Source organism: Rhinatrema bivittatum, chromosome 5, assembly GCF_901001135.1.
Source record: "Rhinatrema bivittatum chromosome 5, aRhiBiv1.1, whole genome shotgun sequence".
In the NCBI taxonomy this organism is placed as follows: domain Eukaryota; kingdom Metazoa; phylum Chordata; class Amphibia; order Gymnophiona; family Rhinatrematidae; genus Rhinatrema; species Rhinatrema bivittatum.
The window spans coordinates 346,935,370-346,953,286 of record NC_042619.1 but is presented as its reverse complement, the minus strand read 5'-3'; the positions used below and the strand labels follow the sequence as shown (position 1 = coordinate 346,953,286).

Genomic DNA, 17,917 nt, shown 5'->3' with positions numbered 1-17,917 from the left:
TCTAGAGAAAGTGTATAAAGAGGAGGCAGCAAAACACTGCACGGAGCGGCAATAGCCACAGAGGCATTCACGGAGCGGGATGCCAGTGGTTGGTGTTCCACCTTCACGGAACGGAAGGATGGAGGCCTGCCATCTCCATGTTTAAAAAAAAAAAAATTAAAACAGGGGTGGGCAAGAGTATGTATAATTAACGAACGAGTCATAAGCTATAGGTACAACCAATTATTAGGCTTATTCAGTATTTGTTGATAATGTGGCTTTCAATGCATACTTCACTTTCAATACATATCCAACATAGCTCTGTGCTTCAACAGCAGGGGAGGAGAAAAACTAATAGTTCATGCATATCCAGCATTGCTCTCTGCTTCAACGGCAGGGGAGAAGAAAAACTAATACCTCACGCATATCCAGCATAGCTCTCTGCTTCAACGGCAGGGGAGAAGTAAAACTAATAGTTCATGCATATCCAGCATTGCTCTCTGCATCAACGGCAGAGGGGAAAGGAAAACAACCAATAAGGGCTGAATAACAGTCTGGGTAAAACAAATAAGCATGGGTGTAGCTTGCTTATTGCGGCGGTTACTACCCCTAACTAATCAAGCTTGATATTTCACTTGGATGCAGCTCCATCACTGCTCTCTACATGAATGGTGGGGGTGGAAGGGAAATAGAACCAAAGGTTACTAGGAGCCAAGAGAAACAGATAAGTATGAGAAAAAAAAAAGAAGTGTGAGGCTTGCTGGGCAGACTGGATGGGCCGATTGGTCTTCTTCTGCCGTCATTTCTATGTTTAAAGTTATTTAGATATATTCAGTGGAGTATCCGTGTAGCTGAAAATCCCAGCTAAGCTATCCAGATAATTTTATCCCATTAACTTATGTTTGTTTAGGTTCTGGAAATTAACCAAACTAAACCCCCCCTAAAAAAAAATCTAACAAATAAAAAAAAAATTTAGGCTCAAGCACATCCCTATTTGTAGATTCTGAAGATATTTTCTGGAAGGCCGAAAAGTAGAACATTACAGTAATCCACTTTTGTAGATACAAAGGCATGTGTCACCTTGATAAGATCTGATTTATCAAGGAATATCTAAGCTGATTAATAAATCAGATAGGCCAAGTAAGCTATAACTCTTGCAGAAATCTGGGATTGTGCTTTGATAACATGGAGAAAGGTAGCACAAGTGGAAGGGTACAGTCAGCATAGAAGAGACCAACTAATGTCTCTCACTTGAAAAAGCCAGTCATAGACAGGGAGTCCATGTATTCGGTGGAAAACCAAACTGGTTTTTATGCTTGCATAACAAATGTGCAGAGCAGAGACATTAGATTTAACTGGAAAAAAAAATTAGGTTTTCTAGGCCCAGCTGGAACTCTTGTGTTTTGATTATTCAGCTAGGAAAAGTAGCATTTTTATTTCACTTATCATTAGCGATGGCATTATTAATTTACTGAAACAAAAAGAGCTATGAAAGTAGGTATTGTGAGAAATGTGATGGGATGCGGTCTGAGGGAAAACGGGCAGGATAATATTACACTGTAATGTATCCTAGGCAGCATCAGCGTGTTCAGGTAAGTAATGAAAAAGATCTCGCCGTAGAAGGAGAAAAAATTGGATAATACGTAAACTGCTTGGAATTTATAGGCATACTAACCACAGAAGAATTAGATTTCAGTGTTCATGTCTAAATGAATACCCAATAAATCTGCTATCTGGTTTCTAAGTGGCTTCTATGTAAAAAAGAGAGAAAACCGTATTATGCATATAACCTCCTACAAATTTCTGTTTCCACCCGGTTTTATGTTGCACACCATGATCCATGGATTATTAAATATCATTCTGAAGACGTGAGACACATCCAACATGACAAGTGTGTTCCTATTAGAGATGTGCTTCGGGTAAAAAAAATGTGGCGGGCTTCGTTTTGGGCCCCCTCTCCCCCCCCCCCCCTGGGGGAATTTCGTTTTTCCCATGGTTCGGGGGGGGGGGGGGTTTTTCGGGGGCCCCGATTTTCGGGTTACTGCGCACTGACTCCTGATAATGCGCACTAACCTGGCGGAGTTAGCGCGCACTATCGGGAGTTAGCGTGCGCTAACTAAAAAAATGAATTTTGCCCAAAATTTCGGAAAAAAAAAAAATCAATCATTTTTTGGTTCTCCCGAACCATTCCGAATTAGGAAATTTTGTTGACATTGCCTAATTCGGGAAAAATGATTGCACATCCCTAGTTCCTGTTACTAATTCAGTAAGTGGATAACTTTCAGCACTATTCATGGTAGAGCATTTATGTGGGTAAGAGCTGAAGCATGAACATTTACCCTAGTATTTTATTAACTGTGTGGCAGGAGCTGTACAATTTTCTAAAGCACCGTGAAGTTCTGCTCCGTATGTTTCAGTACACAAAGATTTCCAATGTGAGGAAAGTGCATACTTTCACTACCTTTTTTATAAACATACAGCACATGCTTATATTTTATAGGCAAAAAAAAAAATGCCTAAAACTGATTTGTTCACAGAGGCAGATATATTTTTAAATAATATTGCACACATGCATGAAATCATCAGTTTGCCTATACCTCCGCCAATTCATCCAGTCCACCTCCATTTCATCAAGACCCTCCCCATGTACTTCACCCAGACCTCCCGCCCAAGAACACCAGACAACAGATGAGTGTGATATCAGTTGCATTAGTTAATTAGAAGATGTAAAATTGAGCAAATAATTAGCTTAATGAATTCATATAAATCTCTAATAAAACTGAAGCTTCTACAGCGACCTCTTTGTCCTGCCTTAAACGTACCCAGAATGCCCTGTTCTGCACAGGTATATGTGTGCATTAAAATACACACAAAATTTTGATATTTATAAAATAGCACGTACACAAATACAGACTATTTACCTACATATATGCTCATTTTCCATGTGTACCCTCTTTGAAAATGTACTCATTGAAAGGGTCTCGTAGAAATAGGAAAACTTGTGACAAGGTTAAAAAGGGAGTATAATTTCTTGATCAGAGTCTTCTGTAAATAAATACTGACAGTGTAACAGTGTCACAGTGTAACAATAAGGGATGAAGTTGCTTAATCTTACTGAGCGCCTAGATACGCATTGTAAGGAAGGAGCTTTTATTTTGCAGGAAGGGGATGGTCATATGAGGCCCCTGCCAATCTCTCAGCGACAAAAACAGAATGATAAGATGAAAAACAAACAAAAAAAAGAATATATGCATTCTACACTTTTATCTAGGGTCAAATTCAGGCGAATCAAGGCCTTGTTTAAATGGAACTATTGCTGAGCTGTAAAGATACTGTAAATATAACAAGAAAAAAGATTGAATGCTGTTAGATCAGACAACTTCTGCTAATTACTGTAAGAGGCATGCCGGCGGACACTTAGTTCTGAGAGAACAGGATGCTGAGGGTAGCACTGCAGGGGCATGATATGGGAAAAGAGAAGAGGAAACTGAGGGACTAGTTAAGATAGCCGGATACACCTATCTGGTTAACTTAACCAGGATAATTCAGCGGCACACCAGCACCACTAAATATACCCAGCTAGGTATATCTGACTAACATTAGCACAGCCCTATGCCGCAACCAGAGTTAGCCGCATAAGTTAAGCAGCTAATTCCTAATGTAGCTTATGCGACTAACTCCACTTCGCCCAGACATGCCTCCCGCCTGCCCCCAGTTTACACGTTGATATATACATTGCCACTTACAGCAGTGAATACCGTCCTTTTGCCCTTTACATTGATAACCTTCCAGTTAGCCGTCTAAATGGCTTTTGAATATGAACCTCAGAATAAACAGGAAACCAATTACTACGCAACTTTGGATTTTAGAGCCAAAACTGAAAATTTAACTTGGAAATACCAGGATGTGGAGAAGGCGAATCAGAAAAATGTGAGGGGGAATTGTCTGATGGTGAAAATGTATATGTGACTATCTAGCAGGAGTACAGAGATACTGCCAGAAAAGCAGAGTCAGGGAGGGAAACATTATCATTCTATAGGAAGTTGAAAGATAGAGAGTGGTAAGAGGACTCCCTTAAAAGTGATTACTGAAAGTGATGATTGATGAGGAGAAATCCTGGAATGACAGGGTATCTGAGGAGTGCCCTGATGAATTTGCTAAGCATGGTGGGTGATAGGCATGGAGCAGCAGCAATAGTGGTGATCCCCTCCCCCAGTGCGCTGATGGTTGATTTCATCAAAGTGAGATTGTGGCAAGAGAGGAGCAGAATTCCTAAAAATGAATTGGTCTCTCTGAGCAGCTTGGTCAAAACTGGAACCATTTTATTTTAGAGAACTGATGGATGCCTTGCTCTATGAGATGTGTCTATTTCTTAATCTGATGCACTACAGGTCCTGAGCAAGCTCAAAGTGAAAGTTGATTCTTTCTTATTCAGTTTATTAACAGCAGGAGGTCAACACATGAATTTCACTATTACATGGCAGTTTGCTCTTGATCCAGGATTTCATAAGGAATGGACATCCTAGGGATTACAGTGTATTGCAGGTTTTCTGTAGGGTGCCTTTTTGTATAAGTTTACAGCACAAATCCTTTTTCTTAGATAGCAGTGCTTATGTGATAGAGGCAGTGGAGCATGCAAAAATCTGAATGTGTTCTTATAACTGTGCAGATTGCACACAACCTGAGTGCACCATCCACAGGTTGCAGTTGTGCCTCACACATCCCTTGTATTTAAAAACCATACGAGAGAATGCATAAATCTGGATAAAGCTACTATATTATTGTTCTTCTGCCATACATGTGACAAAGATTTGCTTGCAAAACAATGCCATATAAACTGCGGACTGCAAATTGCATCGCAAGTACATACAGGGGCGGTAACTTTAAAACAAGTGTGCGGGTGCCCATACATGTGCGCATGGGCGTGCAAGCGAACATATACTGGAATTTTAAATCTTGTGCGCAGTTGTGCACGTATGATTTAAAATATGCCTACCACATGTAAGCGCACTCCTAATTTTAAGCCATTACTCGAGCAAACCTACTTCGTGTATCTTCCTTAGGCCTTTGTTCGCTTTAACACACTTAGGGAAGCAAATTTTAAAACATGCTCACGCGAAGGACGCATTCCCAGTTTCACCAGATAGTCCCAGTTTGCCCAGTCTATTTTGAGGTCATCCAAACCCCTGTGGTCCTTCAGCCTGCACACCCCCCAGTTGACTTGAACCTCTCGCCCTGTTGTGCTAGGCCTAAAAAAGCAATTTCTGCAGACTTATACTCATCAGAAGCAGCAGTAAATATAAATATATGCAGCTAACATGCCCCTGTGTGCTGTGGCCTCCAAATACGGAACAAGCTGAACAAAATCTGCAAAAACCTTCATTTTCTATAAAACGGAGGCAGACCCTCTCAGATAGGGAGTGTTCCGAGGAGGGATCTTCCACTGAATGAAAGAAAATACCAAGCTGGGTTAGAGGCCCAACTCAGCAGGGAGAAGTAAAAAAAAAAAACAAAACAGCTTCTTACTCTTCAAAACCTAACTCAAACTGAAAACCCACTCTCTACTTCTAAGCCTGCCTTATGCCACTGGGATATTCAATCACAGTCAGCTCAGTGGAGAGACTGAAAGCGAATGGATGTCCTGTGCGGTTACTAGTCCAGGTGGTAAGGGACTATCTAAGCGACAAATTGAAGCGTTGGCCACAAGTGTTTTAAATGCAGACATAGGCAATTTTGAAAAAGCTATCTGCTATGTGATAAACTTATACATGGATATGGCAAATATGCATAAGTTAATCTAAACTGAGGAGAGATATTCTTGCTTTAGCAATGATATTTTGCTCCCTGTGCACAGATTCCTTCATCATGAAAATCCTATTTGTTTTCTGCTCCTGTCATACATGGAACCTTTTGATTTCCAGTCTCCCTGAGATTACAGTGAATAAAGCGGGGAGGTGGCGAGGGACTGGATGTGCACAAACTTACTCTCATTTAGCCCCCTAGACTAAATGACCGACCCAGCCACTGTATATTCATAAGTTCTCATTCTCCAGTTTTTTCTGTCCCTTTATTTCCTGGCTACTCTAGCCCCCAAGTTCTTTCTCCCTGTTATTTGTACCTGCGCTTCGGCCTTCCTGTTATATGGTTTTGTTCAGTTAACCCCTAAGTTCGATGTAAACCGGCCTGATATGAAGCTTGTCATGAAGTTCGGTATAGAAAAAATGTTAAATAAAATAAAAGTACACACACACACTTACATATTCACATGTCCATGATAACTTTCACACACTCATTCTTACATGCTAACTCTCATTCCTTATTCTCTGACTCATTCTCACATGCTCACTTTCACCTTTACTGATCTCATTTTCCAATATACACACACACGATCACTCATTCACTTCTCTCCCTCTTCTAAACACACACATGCCCACTCACTCTCACACATCCACTTCTCTTCATCCTACACAAACACACACTCTCTCCCCTCCCCCTGATATACTCCTTCCCCCATGCACATATCCATTCACACACACACATATATAATGTGGTTATCTTTGAATAAAGGATTGCTTTAAGTGTTTATTTTTTATTTTGTATAGTTGATGTGGTTTTTTTCCTTCTCGAATTGGCATATATATATATATATATATATATATATATATATATATATATATATATATATATATATATATATATATATATATATATTACATATACATACACACACACACACATATACACATATTCCCCCCCCCCAAGCCAATACTTCTCCGCACCCCAAACTCACCAATAGCAACAGCTTCCTCCTGGGGTTGATGGGAGGACTCCTTCCAGCCAATAGCAGCACCAAGAGCTGCTACTGCATCTGCCATTGGCCTCCTCCCTTGCTCCTGTCCCCTCAGGCCAAATGGAGGCCTCCTCCCTTCTTTCTGCCAGCACAGTCAGGAAAAAGGCATACCATTGGTCCGCAGGTACAGGAAGTAGAAAGGAAAAAGGCATACCATTGGTCCGCAGGTACAGGAAGTAGAAAGGAAAAAGGCATACCATTGGTCCGCAGGTACAGGAAGTAGAAAGGAAAAAGGCATACCATTGGTCCGCAGGAAGTAGAAAGGAAAAAGGCATACCATTGGTCTGCAGGCGCAGGAAGTAGGACTCCATTTGGTCATGGGGCAGCTGGCTCGTGTAGGCCAATAAGACTCCTTCTAGCCTGGCTGTTTCTCTCGCGCAGCAGCACAGGTCACCCAGAGATTATAGGTATTGGCCCAGAGACCCAGCAATTCCATTAGAATTCCAGTCTCTAGGACAAATGTGGAGAGCTCCCAGGGATGGCTCCCATGCCTGTGTGACTGGAGATGGAGCAGTTAGTAGTAATAGCTGCGGGGAAGATTCCTGAAGGAGAATTGCAACCTTCCGGGTCTTCGTACTGAAGCTCTGGGAGGTACAAACAGAAGCACTCCTCCGTAGGGTTGGGCTTGGTTTTTAACGGTATTTACATGTCCTTTTATTCAGCTGAATTTATGTTTCTCCTGCTTGGTATCTAGTATTTACCCTGGTAGGAAATGAACATGTCCCTTGAACGAGGCTGAATTGCTCTTGTTTTGCTCTGTTTGGCTGGAATATACAATAATGCTATTGTGGAGGGTGGGATTTTGGCAATTGGTGAAAAGATGAGAGAAAGTCTTAATCTACACTTCCCACTGTTTTTCTGAATTCATCCAGCCTTGCAAATCACTTTTTAGATGATGTATCTAGATGCTAAAGCTTTTAAAAGAAAATAGAAGAGAAGGGGCAGAGTTTTTTTTTTTATTACTGACTTATTTGATGACAAATTATATTTAGAGCATACAATGTGTTTTATATTTTTTTTTCAGTCTTGAGTTGGCAAGTCAGGTTTATTAGCCCATATTATACTTCAATACTTTCCTCTTCACACTTGGTTGAAATAGCCCCGATTTCTTGAGATAGTAAAGATCAAGAAAGGTTTAATGGTCTGGCTTTCCTTCCATTCTGCTGCCACTGGTTTTGGACTAGACATGCATGGTATATTTGGGAATTTATTAGGATTATTTTAATGTTCTAGTTGCAGTAACTTTTTCCCCTCATACTGCAAGATTTGCACTTTTGCCCTCTATTCCTTCAGAGGCTTTTCTTTTAACACTTTTGCATCTGCAAGGCTTCTCAGGTTGATTGCAGAAGATGAAAGGGAGTAGAAAACAAGGGCCTGCAGAAATAAGATACAAGAGACTAGAGTGCAACATCCAAAATAAATAGTCTGCGGAAAAGCCAGAAAAATCAACAGTGAGGCAGCAAGGCTTGCACTCTGCTTCTCGGCTCAAAACCCACTGTGGAGTTCCCCTCTCTCGTACATTTTGCCTTAGCTGGCACTTTATTTTTTTTTAATAGAGTTCTTATATTCTGTTGGTCCAAAAAAAAAATAAAAAATGATTGTACAGAGAGGACACCAGAATGTCCATTTGCTTTGCTTACTGGAAATATTTTGAAGGTGTAAAATGCTGCTTAATAGCATGCCTTTTAAAACCTTTTTTTTTCTTTTTTTACTGAGGGGGGTCAGGGTGGGGGCTAACTGGTTGATTTTCGAAGGCTTGCGTGCAGCAAAACTGGGAGACATGCACGTGACTTGGCTGCGCGCCGGTCACTCAGATTTTAAAATTGCCATGGCCACGCGCGTATCTCCCTGTATGGGCAGTAAAAAAAAAGAAGATTTGCGAAAAAAGGGGCGGGGAGTGGGCGTGGCATGGACAGGGCATGGGTGATTCAGGTCTGCACCATGAAGTGGCATCTGCAAACAAACATGTCACGTATTAAAAATTGCTGAATGTAATTTGTAGATATCCATGTATTGACTTTCATATGAATTACCAGACCACTGAACAGCCCGCAACACACTCTTGTTTTACTTACAAGGTTGGTCCATGCCAACCACTGGCAAAGGAATTCCTAAACGTCAATTTCCTGTCAATATAATAACAAGGGAAAGCCAGGTGGTTTAGAGACGATTGGTATAACCAATTTAAATGGATACATAACAAAAAATGCAGAGTTTAATATTCTGCTGTTATTAATGTTGATTGTTTTCAGAACAATGAGTGATTGGCAGTGCTGCAATGTTGCATGATGCAGTGGTAGCAGGTGGATTCGAGTCATGGTACAGAAGCTTGGAGACATTCTGGAAACATGAACTATCTGCCGGTCACAAAGCTGCTGCAGAAATGTATCCATTTCTTATATCTAGCAAAACCCAGTATCCTCAGCTCTGCAGCAAAACAGAATATAGGAAAATCTGTCAAAATCCGAAAAGATTTTGTGGAGAGGGCGTGCTAGATAGGACATGCTTGTCTTACCTAGCATGTCCTACCTAGGACTTGAAGAGGACCTAATGAAAAGCAAGAGCCAAAAAGCCAAGGCAATTTACTTGAAATGCTACAATGGTTAAGTAAAGATTGCCCAGGGCTGGCTGAATATCTAAGGGGCACATTCACATACACAAGTCCAAAGATTCAGAATGATATATGGCACGAGTCCAGAAAGATTAGTGGCGAGTACTGTTAGTGAAATCAAAGCACAGAGGGCTTTGCAATCATTCTGTGTTTGTTATGTTTCACAAGACTTTACTGTGAAAGAAAGATTTCTTGGATCCTGGTCTTTGCCAAAATTGGACAGTGAGTCTATGCATCATCGTGTCAAAGATCTCTTCTATAAATTGGGATTATCTGTGAGCATTTTCAAGGGACATGTCATGATGGAGCCTCAAATATAAATGGATGCCACTCATGCCCAGCAACTTGCATCTGATTAGAAGAACAATGGGCAATCTTGCATGCTTAGATGTTAAATTTGGCTTTAATGGATGTGGCAAAAGCTTTGAAAGAAGTGCAAAATACGATGGATACTATGGTCAGCCTCTGGAGACATCTCTAAGGTCTAGGGTAGTATTTTATCAAATTCAGGAAGAAAGCAACGAGGCAGTAAAGGACACTGAAGCACCTGCGTGAGAGTCGCAGGACTGGTTGTACAGATACTTTTGAAGCAGTAACCTCATCATTCAACTCTGATGAGGAAGCATTAGCTATATTGTCTAAAAGGGATTTTCATAATGGACTAAATGCAGAGTACTCTGTTTGATCTGTTGCAACTTTTGAGTTCCATCTGTGGCTTATCCATGCTAAATGAAGTTTTCAAAATCACAGGAATTTTATCTCGATTCCTGCAGTCAGAAAGAATCAATATATTTCAAGTTAATTCTTTGGTCCAAAGTACAACTGATGCATTAAAAATTATGCAAACAAAAAGCAGTTTTGATGAATTCTGGGAAGAAACAGAAAAATAATTTGAAGAAGTGGACCTTGCAAAACCAGAAGAACATATCCTTTCAGCACCAAAGGACACTTTCAGAAGGCAATACTTTATTTAATTGATTGACTTACATCAGATATTGAGAAAAGGTTGAATCATGGAACATTGAATGTTCTGTCAGGGCTGCAGTCCCTCCTGATGTGTCCAGATAAAATTCGTGATAAGCAAATTCTTAAAAATATACTTGACACTTTCACTGGAGATTTAGATAGTGACAGGTCCACATCAAAGCTGACAGTTTTTGATGGTGTATTAACAAGGGAAAATTCTGGAAAAAGAAGTATCGCCTTCAACTGTATCACTTCTCGGCCTTTTGGCTAAGATCAAGTGTAGTATCAACTGTTTTCTCAATCTCTGGTCAATACATTTTCTCTGAAATTGGCAAACTATTTCAACTATATTTGACAATTCCTGTTATCACTTGTTCAGCATAAAGGAGTTTCTCTTGCTTAAGGAGGGTGAAAACATGGCTTAGGATGGGCATGATCCAAGAACGATTATCCAGTCTCAGTATTGTGGCTATTGAACAAGAACAGATAACAAGATGACTCCGGACTGAACAAATTGGCAGAAAGTTTTGCCAGGTATAAAGAACGTTGGTTATTTTTAAATAAAAGATACAGAAATCCTATTAGGGTTAACACCACCACTTCTTTCTAAGAACTACATTAATGACCAACTTTCACCAAATCTAAATAACACACAGGTCACCCTCTTCCAACTGTGCAGTTGGGACGCAAACAAAGAACTAAAATTCAGTATACTTGGGTGGCCCTGATTCTCATACTTTTCTTCAAGATCCATATTGGGAAAACAAGAAGCAGGTGGCTACAAACTCAGACTAGAGAATGCACCCAGCTACAATCACAACCACTGTTTTGGGAAGTGTTCCAGTCCCAGGAAAGTGGCCAGGACATTGCTCTACCTCCTTGCTATGGAACTGTGTTTACTACAGACTCGGTGCACTCTTGTCCAGACACGCTAACGCCCATGAGAACGGCACATTGATTCCACGTGAGCGGTATCGCAGCTCTCCCAGCTTCCTGGAATTCCTCAGCTCGGACTGCTACAGAATTAGAACCTCCGTAGGCACAGAACCTGAGGCCCAAAACTGCTTACTGACATCCAGAACCAGAGGTCCAGGCTCTCTACAAAGCCTAAGAGTAATGGTGACTGATTTCTTCAAAATACTTAAGATCATTTTAATGTTAGATTTAAATTAAGAAATGTGTAAAATAAAGATAAATAGATGCATGATGTTCATGAAATAAAATAATTTAGCACCGACAACATAAAACCTGAGAGAGGGTCACACGGCTGCAGCAAATTTTATAGAGCACCACCAACTTTATGCATATAAAAAACGTAACTTCAGAGCCCCACTAGAAGACGCCTAGTCTGCCCCTTTTATCTACTGGTAAAATGTATTAAGGCTGAATAAGAAGTGGCAGTATAAAAAAAAGATGTGGGAAACATCCAGAGTAATGTGGGAGAAGCTTTAGAAGCATTAAAGAGCAGAGTGCACAAATGGGATAATGAAATGGAAAACTTCTTATATAATTACACATTGTTGCAAGAGCTACAGAAAAAAAATAGTAACACAATCACACATCAAGGTCAACTTTAATGAAGGAAGAGGGAGAGAAAGAAGCAGGAATAAGAGACGGAAAGAACTGTGACTCATAGATCATGTATACTAAATGTCTGTTGTTTGCAACAGTACATAGTTTAATGAGTCATCCGTCATTCTCAACCTTCTTTTTCCATGTGGATTAAACAATACATTTTGCTAGCAGGCAATCTTTTTTAAATGCTTTGTTTCCTTCTTTTATCATTCTATCTTTCCTCTAAAAAAAACAATTTAAAATAGCAATGTGCATAATCGTAGTATAAATTCTTTGGGGCAGATTCACTAGTACAATTTTAAACCTCTCTAAGCAAAATGTTATGAAAGAATTTATTTAGGACACCTAAAGAGTTTCACTGCAGGAAAATATCGAGGCTGAGCAGAAGTCTGTACTACCATAAATATTCCATGATTGTCCTTCATTCTGCCCCTACCAAGAAACGTTATTCAACCACACTCAGGTTTTATATATCTCCCTTTGCACAAAGACTCTTTGAAATGCTTTTATCATAATCTTGGTGTCACCAACTCATTTTTCCAGACAAAACCTCAGCATAAGGCCTCAAAGATCTAGATTATGGGGATTAACTGGATCTAGTCATTACAAGATGCACTGACCTCAAAAGCATTCTTCTCACTTGTTGTTATCAAAGTCTAACAACAATTCAGCCCACTGTTTGGTCCAGATCGGCTTAAGAAGGTCCATCACTTCAAACAGAAATGAGTGGCAAACATAGATACCAGCAAAGCAATTGTTACGACTGTCGCTGCCCGACGTCTCCACTCCGCCCTCCTTACCTCTTTGGCGACTCCTCCCGCAGTTGATGGATGTCTGGCTGCCACGGCATCTGCCTACCGTCCTCTCTGGTGTCCCCGGTCCAGCTTGGGCGCTGCATCCCGCCATGTTGTTCAGCTGCCATAAGGCGCGCACGCTGCGTGGTCCTGCTTCTTATTTCCTCAGGGACTTCCCCCTGTGATGACGTCACACATCCTGGATACAAGAGCCTATTCTGTTTGTTAGCTAAACGAGTTAGCAAGGGACTCCTTACGGATGGGATTCGCTCTCCGTACCTAGCTACTCTGCCTCTCCTTATTGGACTTACTCTATCGGAGTACCCACTCCTCGGGGGCCTCTCTCTTCTCTTTCAGGTCACTGTCTGGAACCAATACTCGCTCCTCGAGGGCCCATGTTCCCGGACTCGCTGCCTGAGCTCACTTCTGCTTGGACAAAACTGCTGCCTACACCATCAGTGAGTTACCATCTAGATTCTCTCAGAGCTGTTCCCTGGAACCAGGTACTCGCTCCTCAAGGGCCTGCCTCTATTCCTCTATTGTGAGTAATCAACCAATGAAGCTCCATACCAGAACCCTGTGTATGCTCCACTGTACTCACTATCTCAGTTCTCTTCACTACAGCACAGCTATTGAGGGATCGCTGTTCCAGTGTCCTGAGGGACTACAAGCCCAGCCGGGCTTCATCTCTACTCACTACTGCCACCTCTGGTGGCTTCTCAACTCTGTTTAATAAAAGATAGTTCTGTGTTGTGTGTCCCAAAGCTGAGCCTGACCTGTGGCCCCTCACGGGACTTCCCCCTGTGGGCGTGGTCATCTGCCACAGTGTCCAAGGGTCCACCCAAAACCTTACAAACAATAACAGCAATGGACCCAGAGAAGCCTAATCAATATTTTATTTATTAATTTATATTCTGCTTTTATGCTAGCACTCTGGAGAAAGTGCTACCCACCTGGCTCAGGTGCACAACAAAATCTGAACAGCTAAGAAACACTAACGTTCATTTTTACTCACAGAGGAGTTGATTTGTACAAAGCAGTCTCTAGCTAGCTTCAAATGAGAGTAGAACGCACACAAAAAAAGGTGTTCTGAAGTTAAATCCCATGTGCTTGGAGACACTCATTTCCATTAACGCCTCCCATGCATACTAAATAAGAGATGAAGAGAGAGAGACACTGTCTCAGTATTTGGCAAAATGTGTCAGTTTACTATTTATATTATTTATTTATTTTTATATACCGATATTCGATTCAGAATTTCACATGTCTGAAGGCAAGTCTCTTAAAGACAAAATACAGTGTAACAGTATAACAAAGTAACTATAGGAACAAAAACAAACTAAATTTACAATAACTTTTCTAGCACTAAAAATATACTGAATTGATTTGCTATGTACCTGCCGGAGGGGGGAGATGGCAGTGCTATAGGGAAAAGAAAAAAAAGGGGGGGGGGGGGGAAATGGGAGCTGTGATTAACTTTGAGGGGAATGCTTTCAGAAAGAGCCATGTTTTGAGGTTCTTTCTGAAGGATGGCCTAGAAGGGTCAGTTCTGAGTGGAGTTGTGAGGGCGTTCCAGATGTGGGGACCTGCTATTGACGCAGCACGATCTCTTGTGGTTACTCGATGAACTTCTTTAATGGAAGGAGTTGTAAGTAGACTAGTGTCGGATGAGCGGAGGTTTCTTGTAGGGTTGCATGGGTTCAGTGGTTTTGTAACCAAGTGGTTTTGTCATTGTGGATGCAACAGTACACAATAAGCAACCAAATGTCCGATCTTGTAAAAATTTATTAAGCAACCTTTCTTGTTGCTTTGTGGATGAGCATGAGAGTCTTATATTGAGACCTGAATGGTATGGGTAGCCAGTGTAGTTGTTTGAGAACAGGTGTGATGTGATCTAATTTTTTGCTGTTTGTTAGTGATCTTGCGGCTGCATTTTGAAGGAGTTGGAGGGGCTTGGTGCTGGCAGCGGGCAGGCCTATTAGGAGGGCATTGCAGTAATCTAACTTGGTGAAGAGGAGGGATTGTAGTACTGTCCAGTAGTCTGGAAGATGTAGCAGAGGTTTGAGTTTAAGGATTTGTAGTTTGTAAAAGCCTTCTTTTATTAGTGTGTTGATATGATTTTTAAAGTTCATTTTCTTATCCAGCATGATTCCAAGGTCTCTGACCATTGCGGGCATTTTGTATTTAAGCAGTATTGTAGGATCGGTGGGGGGCGTTGACGCTTTGCTGGAAAGGTGTAGAATTTCCATTTTGCTCTGATTGAGAGTGAGTGCCATTTGTGAGAGGACATCTTTTATATCAGTAAGATATATTTCCCATTGATTAAGTGTATTCTTGATGTTATCTTTGATGGGAAGCAGAATCTGAACATCATCGGCGTATAGGAAATATGACAGGCCTACTTTGTTAAGGTAGTTGCATAATGGGAGCATATAAAAATTGAAGAGGGTTGGGGATAGGGAAGAGCCTTGAGGGACTCCTTGTGGTAGGGGTATTAGTTCTGATGGTTTATTTGTGTGTGTTACCTTGAAAGATCTGTTGGAGAGGAATGACTAAAACCATTGAAGGATGGTGCCATTGAGACCAGTTTCTCTTAGCCTGTGGAGAAGGATCTTATGGTTGACAGAATCAAATGTGGCAGAGATGTCAAGAAGTATTAGGACAAAAGAGGTCCCTTTGTCAAATCCCTGAAGTATTGTATCCATAAGAGTAAGTAGTAGTGATTCCGTGCTGTGACATTGAAAACATGTTGGGTGGGAAGAAGTATATTATGGTTTTCTAGGAATTCTGAAAGATGGTGGTTAACTGTTTTCTCTATAATCTTGGCCAGGAATGGTAGGTTGGAGATGGGCCGGTAATTGGATAGGATGGTCGGATCCAGTTGAGGCTTTTTTAGAATAGTATTTAAGGGAGTCTGGGAGGAGATCTTGTTCGAGAGAGAGGTTGACAATGTTTGCGATAAACTGCCTAGCAAGACCTAGGATTAGTTTGAGGGTTTTTGTTGGTATGGGGGTCGAGTAGGTGGGCTGCTGGGTTGATTTTTTGGATAATGGTTTCCAGAGGAGGCGATGGTCTCAAATTGTGACCAAATTGGTGTAATTAAGGATGAAGGTGCCAAGAGTTTAGGGTTGATAGGTAAGTTTTTTGGGCTTAGTTCCGATGTTTTGTCTTTAAGGTATTGGGCGAATCTTTGACTGGATATTGTTGGGATATCTTTTTGGAGCGTGTTGTTGGTAGGCCGAGTCAGTTGGGTGACATAATCAAATAGGACGTTCGGATTGTATTTGTAGTCATGAATTCTATTAGAGTAGTAATTCCTTTTAGCCGTGTTTATGTCATTTGAATATATGTAGAGCAGTGTTCTGTATCGGTCATGTAGCTGATTTGAAGGGTTTTTTTCAGCATGTCTTAGGTGTTTTTTGTTTTTTAGATCTTGGTTATACCAAGGTGTTCTATGTTTTGCTGAGGTTTTTATTTCTTGTTTGATAGTTGGGCATATCATTTTTGCAGTTTCCGTATTGATTGCAATCCATGAGTTAACTGCAGATATGGTGTCCGATGTGTCCAATTGTTTTAGGGGCCTCAGGAAGGGTTTTTTCTAGGATCTCGCTGGGACATGTTTTGATGAATTCAATGAGGTTTTTTTTCATTGTGAGTGTGGATACATGAGTAGTCAACTTGGAATTTGGTTTGTATTAACTTGTAGTCTGACCAGGGAACGGTGGTGGTAGAAGGGGATGAGTTGAGTGTTAATTTATTGTTGATGACTATCAAATCCAGAATGTGGCCTGATTTTTGAGTGGGGGAGTTGATTATTTGGTTGAAGCCCAAAGCAGTTAGTGTGTTAAGGAGGAGCTCGCATGATGGGGAGAGGGGAGATTTCAAAGTGGAGATTGAAATCTCCTAATATGATGGTAGGGTGATTGGTGTTGATAGAGGAAGATATGGTTTCGATGAGGGGGCCGGGATCTTTGTTGTGAATGCCTGGAGGGGCATATACCAGCAGGATTTGCAGGGCTTTAGACTTGAAGAGGCTGATTTCAAGGGATAGTAGAGGGTTGATGTGGAAAATATTGAATTTAAGTTTTTTCATTGCTAGAAACAGCAGGCTGCCTCCTTTTTTCCTTGGTCTTGGGATGAAGAAGATATTATAATTGCTTGTTGGTTATTGATTGATGAGGGGAATATCTGAGCTCTTGAGGCAAGATTCTGTGATGCATAGCAGTTCTGGATGTTGGTCAGTAAGAAGGTCACTGAGGATGGGGATTTTTTTAGTTATAGACTGTGCGTTCAGGAGGAGGAGGGTGAAGACTGATAGAGTGGCCATCTGTGAGTCATGGAAAATGGAAATGGAGATAAGTCTTCTGGGTATAACTCCTGGAGTTGTATTATACGGGTAGTGTCTGGAGGAAGAGTGTGGGTCTTGTGTAGGGTGTATGGAACTTATATCAAAATTGCAAGAGGATGATAGTGGGCATGTGGAATAACGCATTGCTAAGGAATGTGGTCTAGAGTGGTTATGGGGTAGGGAGTAAGTGTAGTAAGGATGTGAGTATGTGTGGAGCATTAATAGATTATTTATTTATTAAGTTTTATATATCTTCATTCGGATTCATCAAATCTATCATAACGGTATACAAAACTAAGAAGGTTATACACAGGTTCAAATGAATGTTAACATAGAGTTACTGGGAGACCTTTAAATTCGAGGTGGTCAGGAGTGGGGAAGGCTTGGGGAGCAGATTAAGATACACCATCATGCTGAGAATTGAAAGAAAAGTAGATTGGTACACCAGAGAGTTCCATGTACAAATCTACTTTTCTTTCAACTCTCAGTGCTCCTAACGACACCCAAATTTCATAGGTGTCTACTGTGCTGTTCATACACATGATGGTGAATCATAAGCTGCTCCCCAAGCCTTCCCCACTCCCTGACCCTGACATTAAAGGTCCCCCCGTAACAGTGATTATAAAGAGTAAACTTACCCATTTGCTTAACACTAAGGTGCTCTCTAAATAAATAAATATATAAAATAGTTTCCCACCTCATAGCCAGACTGTATCAATTCGAACTGTAATGAAAAGTTTTCTATTTCAGATTTATGCATTCTTTTTCCCCCCTTTGGCTTTTTTAACCTTTTT

The 17,917-nt window shown here is 40.9% G+C and overlaps 1 protein-coding gene and 1 pseudogene across 2 annotated transcripts in view; one reads left to right on the top strand and one right to left on the bottom strand.

The window, feature by feature from the left end:
• The window catches only part of ITGBL1 (integrin subunit beta like 1), a 330,496-nt gene that overhangs the window by 294,972 nt on the left and 17,607 nt on the right, over window positions 1–17,917 (bottom strand). The gene's annotated exons all lie outside the window — the stretch shown is intronic.
• Window positions 10,654–10,769, top strand: LOC115093147 (annotated as a pseudogene).